The sequence below is a fragment of the Zalophus californianus genome, chromosome 4, assembly GCF_009762305.2.
Source record: "Zalophus californianus isolate mZalCal1 chromosome 4, mZalCal1.pri.v2, whole genome shotgun sequence".
NCBI classification, from domain to species: domain Eukaryota; kingdom Metazoa; phylum Chordata; class Mammalia; order Carnivora; family Otariidae; genus Zalophus; species Zalophus californianus.
In genome coordinates, this window is record NC_045598.1 from 166009174 (window position 1) to 166015939 (window position 6766).

Here is a 6766-nt window from a genome sequence, read left to right on the forward strand (position 1 = left end):
CAAAATTTATCAGTTCATATTTATTAAATGTATATTCAGGTGGTACATCCCTTAGCTTTTTCTCCCTTAATGATGTGGAAGTGCTTTTGCTCAATTACTTTGGATGCAAAGATAATGTCCTTCTTTTAGTGAGCAGGGGGCAGAGATCCTAATCAACCTCTAATGGGTGGGATGGTTCTGAACAAGAAGGAAATTCTGTACTCAGAATGGCAACAATGCCATATTGGAAGAACACCTTATTCCTGGCCAGATCCCATATATGTATGTACCATATTTTAATCAGAAGTTTCAAAATGAAATAGCTTTTGCCTACTTTTACCAATTAAAGTTTTCTTTCTCAATTAAGTACCTTTACATTTGTATTTGGAGGCTACCTGTTCTAATTAGAAAATTATTTCTGATACTCCGTCTTCTGAAGACTATTATTTGTAACCTAATTAGCTTGTGCAAATCACAGGGCTCTGAGGTCACTGCTCTCATTTCAGACTGTCTATAAAAGCAACAAGATTAGCTCACACATCTTAAAACAGAGTTACTCACAATTAAAAGTAATACCAGGACTTTCACTTATTTTGTCTCCTTCCTGTGATCTGACCCTCTCACCATTTTTTTTTCCTGCAGTTAGAACTGCATCGGTATGAGGTAAAGCACTTCTCAGCGCCATTTTTTTTACCCTTTCCCGTATCTAATACCTCAGCAGTTTACAAAAGCATGCCTAGAAAGGTGCTGCCTGCCAGGCTGGGGCTTGCAAGTCTTGCAGGACCTCAGCCATTTACAGCACCACCACTGTAGCTGTCTTCGTTGCAGCTATGGAGACCACAGTTTTAGTATCTACTTCCTTGCCAGCCAGACACCTAATCTGGTGGTTTCCTATTTCTTTTTGTTTTGTAAAACCTCAAGTGCCTCTTCTGTTGAACCTATAGAAGCCACAGGGTAATTATACATTTTGCTTACTTCAGACTTTAGGGCGCGTGCGTGTGTGTGTGTGTGTGTGTGTGTGTGTGTGTGTTTAACCAGTTGGCCAAAGTACCAAAGAGCCTCTGGTCAAAAGATATAACACTTTTACAGTTGTTCTTCCTAGTTCCCCAGCTACATAGTTTTGTTGTCTTGTATGGAGTGTGGTTAAAAATATGATCCTGTGTTTTCTGGGATCATATCCTTCTGGTTGTTTTATATCTCCCCAAGTCAGTATATCAGGAGTGCAATGCTTTGCATTAAACTTACATTAGACCTCAATCTGCAGGGCTTGCACTATGAGGATGGTACCAGAAAGATGGTCGAAGGCTCAGTCAAATGACACAGGTCCTTTAAAATACACAAAATTGCTACTCAAAGCCAGGAAAACAATAGCAGTCTCAGTCCAAAGGACAAGTCTCTGTGATTTTCAAATCCCTGCAACAGTACCCAGTGCCACCCTTGAATAGAATGAGTTGTGCATTACTCCTTTTGCAGATCAACTCTGACATTTTTTAAGGGGACAGAATATATTTCTAGATTCAAATGATATCCCTGCTTGCCAACCAGAAGCCAACCAAAAGCTCAGCTGCCAACAGCTCAAGTATATTCAACTGCTAACAGTTCAAGTGTATTCCCTAGTGTTTACTGTGGGTGAATCAAAAGATGGTTTCCCAGGTGTATCATCTTTTTGTTATTCCAGGCTTTAGGCTTCCTTAAAGTCTATTCTTATAGGTAGTTGGCTCCAATTTCTAACTACTGTTGGAAAGAAGTTCCAACAACAATTATATTCACAATATCATTGATAGCTTTTAGAAGAGCATTACCAAAAGAAAAATCATTACTGCTAAGTAATACAGCACATAAATGTTATCAATTATGATATTTGGCTCAGTGTGAAATACACATTGGCGATTATGCTCTTTGAAAGTGGATATTGCACAGATACACATGTGAGATTTCTCTCTAATCAAGTTAGACCATTGGTAATATGCACTTTGAACAAGATCCAAACCAATGAATCTCTAGGAAAAATAGCATCTGTAATATAATCTGTAGTTTGAGACTGTAGGTTTTCAAGTAACTATAACTGGATCCAAGTGGTCTTTGTAAGAAAAATTCCAGCTATATATCTATAGGTGTCTTTGAAGACACAACTTGTTTAAAAGTTGAGGGGTTCTTTCTGGTTGAACAACAATGTTGCTAGCACTTTCTGAACTTCCTGTTAGAATGTCAGCCCTATATCTCCTTTTGATCTGGCAACCTTAATCATATTTCCCTTCAGTCACCTATACAGAATAGTTCCATCCAAAACTATTGCCTCAAATTGTGTTATTCAGCTTCCAGCTTAGAATGTAAGACTTCTACTGTGCTAACTTATATAAAATTAGATCATAAAGTTGTTCATTTGGGGTACATTAGTTAGTTTTTCTAAGAAGTGTTCATTTATTTTATTTAATATTGTGCCCTTACATAAAGAATTATTATAGAAATCATGAAATGAACATTCTTAACATTTTTTATAAAATTTCTCTCACAGACACAAATGGAAATTTAAGTTATCCATTAAAGTTTTCCTGCTTAAAATTTCTCAGAACTTAGTAGGAGGGAAAAAAACTGTTGAGGACAGAAAACTGCATGTTTTCTTATTACTCATAATGGAAATGGTACAGTTTTCTATGTCTTTTTTTATTGTTTTAACTCTCAAGAAATATACCTTCCTTTTGGATGAGTAGACTTCTAAAGTGTTGGATGAGCTTATATTTTAGGATACCTAAATATTTATTGTTGCATAAACTCCAGTTATTTTATTTGCTTTCAATTCTGTGAGTTGACTGTACAATTTTTCTAGTAGCCTTGCCTCGGCTTAGTCATGCCTATATATTTAGTTGGGGGTTAGGCTGGGCTGAAAGGTCCAAAAATGCCTCTTTCACATTCAGTGTTTCTCTATATGGCCTTTCTCTCTTTCTCCATATGGCTAACTTGGGTATTTTTATAGCAAGGTGAGTAGTCAGTCTTCCCGGATGGCGACTGGCTTCCAAGAGGAAAGGCAGAAGCAGACAGGCCTCTTAAAAGTCAGGCCTGGAAATGAAACAGCATCACTTCAGCTTACTCTGTTGATCAAAGCAAATTTTAAAATTATCTCAGAGTCAAGAGAAGAAGAAATGGACTCTACCTCTCAATGGGTGGAACTGCATATATTTAGAGAGAGGAGAAGACTTGAGGGTAATCATCTGTGGAGGCTACAGGCAGTTGAAAGTTTGTTATTCGGCGGATCAGTAATCCACTTCTTTTAGGAAAGAGAAAGGCAACCTCTGCCTTTCAGCAGCTGACCTGATACTATCAGTCATGGCTAGGACCTTTTATTCTCCTCTGGAATCTAAAAAAATTTCACAAAATATCTTCATCAGAGAAGGCCACTCCTTTACTATGAAGGAAGAATCAAGAAAAAAACAAAACAAAACAAGACCACTCCATAATTATATTTGAACAGTGTCAAAGACATGAATATTGTCCAAATTAACAAAAGGACAATACATCCTCCTAATGTGGGTGATAAGAGCCACTGTTGCTGTTTTAGTAATTACAGCTTTGGCCTTTGTCTATTCTTACCTTCTCCGAGATAAGATGTGTTACATTACCCAATCTTAGAATTAACCCCACTTCCTAATTTAGAGTAAAACCTGGCAAAGCCTTGCTTCCTTTGACCTGCCCCAGAGTCACCCAACACAGTCCCAAATACTGTAATTGCTTTCTAATACCTTCTTATGAGATGGCTCATCATTCCCCAGAATGTGTGTTTTCCCTCTCTGCCATGAGTCATTAAAAACTGCTTGTTTAACTACGGGTGTGTTCTTGGTGGTCTGTGGCTAGAAGGTACTGACACTTTATTCAACAGGAACAGAAGATCACAAACACCTATTATGCATCTGGGCAATGCTAGGCATTAAAGATGCGTAGAAAAGACGATCTATATTCTCAAGAAACTTACAGTTGCATGGGATGGAGAATAGTAAGAAAATGAGCAATTTCACTACAATATGATAACAAGCCTTAATAAGAGTATTTAAGAAAGCCTCCTAAAATTGTCTATCAAGTGTCAGTAAGAAAGTTACATGGCTAAACAAAAATACTGAAATAATAAATTCAGGTTTTATATGCTAACTGATTTCCTCTTCCTAGGAACATTGTTATAGATTCAAACTTGGGACACCAAGGGAGTAGGTGGGGATTAGTGGTGTGGGAATGTCTCATATTTCCCTACATAAAGATACATCTATCTGGTTACATTATTTATTTTTTTAAAGATTTTATTTATTTGAGAGATAGAATGAGATAGAGAGCATGAGAAGGGGGAGGGTCAGAGGGAGAAGCAGACTCCCTGCTGAGCAGGGAGCCTGATGTGGGACTCGATCCCGGGACTCCAGGATCATGACCTGAGCTGAAGGCAGTCGCCTAACAACTGAGCCACCCAGGCGCCCTCTGGTTACATTATGTCTGAGGATTTTCTTCTCTCATAATTAGGGTTTATATTATGAAGTGTTGTTTACTTTGTTCTCCTTGACTATGTTTGATAATAGAATAGTTTGTCTTACTCAATGTTTAGTTCTAGCTTATTGTGTTGGTAACATCTCCTGAATCATTCTTACTGTTTTTTAATTAATCAAGATTTAGAAAGCATGAATAGATTTAAATTGTCAGTCCAAAGTTTTATTTATTTATTTTTCTGTTGTTGTTGATGTTGCTTCCTTCTTAGGACTGTGTCTTGTATTTATTTTCCTTTTAAAAAGATGTTGGTTTGTACTGATTGATTTTTCTTGCTGATGTTAGCATTCAATATTAAAAAAAAAATCCATCTTAAGTTCCATTTCACTGCTAATCTCCACACCTTTAAGGTGTGTGTGTGTGTATCTGTGTGCATGTGCATATATGTACCCAGTGGTAAAGATATGTGGCATCCTCTTCCTTAAAACTTACACCTGGAGTCATTTAGATTTTTGAATTCTCTTAAGAAAGTGGTGGGAAAAAGACCCAGTACAGTTTAAAATGTTTTACTCACATATATTGGAACTTTAAAAGTTCTCCTAATCAAAGGTAACCTTTCATTGCCATACTAATTTGTATTAACAGTGCAATTTTATAATTCGCCACCATCTTTCCTATTTGATCTTGTTTTCTCCTAATAAGAAAACTAAATATACTGAATAGTAAGTTTATAGGCAGGTGTTTATGCATGTACACATGTTCTCTGTGGAAAAAATAGAAGTGAATTTCTGTGTAGAATAAGGTGCAAGATCTTGGAATATTTTTCCTTCTTTTAAAATAAACATTAGAAGTTTGACCATTGGAGAGTAACTTAGAAATAAACTTACACACACAAAAAAATATTCTATGGATGAGATAATAGAATGTGATGGTTTATTTATTAATTTTAAATTGATTTATTCAATATTTGTAAGGAGCCAACTATGTACCGCCCAGTGTTATAAGTGAATCACACAAGACCTTTTGTTCTTCAGGAGTTCAAAACTCCATAGAGAAGGACAAATGTATTACCTACTACACAGTATTGTGTTAAGTTCTATAATGAGTTATACATGGGTGCTAAAACTGTGTAATATTATACAAGAGAAATTTGGGAAAAGTGAAAGATGAGAAGGAATTAGTTATATATGCAAAGGGAGGTAGGCATTCCAGGTAGAATAAACATGTATGCAGATTATGGAGATGAGAAAAAGAAGGATATGTTTGGGAAATTTAAGCAGTTGGATATGACTGGAGCATAGGGAATGTAAGGTAGGGAAGATATTTATAGGACAGCTCACAGGGGAACTTTTACTTATGATAAGTTTATACTTACTAAAGGAGGGGTACTAAAGTCTTTCAATCAATGAGATAATGATATCTGGATTTTTAAAATTCCATTTTGCTGTAGGTTGAGAGCTCCAAGAACAGGCATAGGATCCTACTTAAGTAGCCATAATTATAATCTAGCAGAGGAACAAGATGGATCTGAAACAAAGTAGGGCAAGTATGAATGGAGAAAAAGAGTTTGTCACAAATTTAGGAGGAAAATAATAGGATTTAGAAACCACTTGGATAAAGTAGATGAGGAAGAGCATGGCTGTCTCATTTTTTTGGCTTAATGACATGAATGATCACATGATTCATAAAAGAAGAAATCATGATGTATAGAGTAGAATGAAAAAATCAGTTTGGACACATTGAATTTATATTCAGTCCACATTGCTATGGAGTGGTCCATAGTCAAGATCTAGTTGGCAGTTGAAAATGTTAACCTGAACTTCAGTAAAAAGTTTTATGTCAGACTTGTATTTTATCCAAAGATATGCAGTTGTGACAGAGCTCAGCATGACCTTTATCAACTAGCGTTCTTTGATTCCGTTTCCTCAACTGCATTATTGGCTCTCATTTGTGTTTTTCTCCTTCATAGCAATAGCCATTCTGCTCTGCAGATACTCATTTACTTGCATTAAACTGGTAGGTTTCATTCCTGTTGTTTGTTTAGATCACAGACACTCAATAAATATATGTTAAATTTCCTCTGTCCCTCCTCCCTCCATCCTTCCCTCTCTCCCTCTTTCTTCCCTTTTTACCTTCTTTTCCCCTTCTTTTCATCCTTCCTTTCTCCCTCTTTTCCTGCCTTCCTTCCTTCTCTGTTTTCTTCCTTCATTATTATTTTTGCAGATATTTATAGAACATCTACTATATGAGAGTGTTAGCAATATAGTGATCAACATCACAGACATAGTTCTTGATTTTACTCTGGTGAGGGAAAGAGGAAATAAAT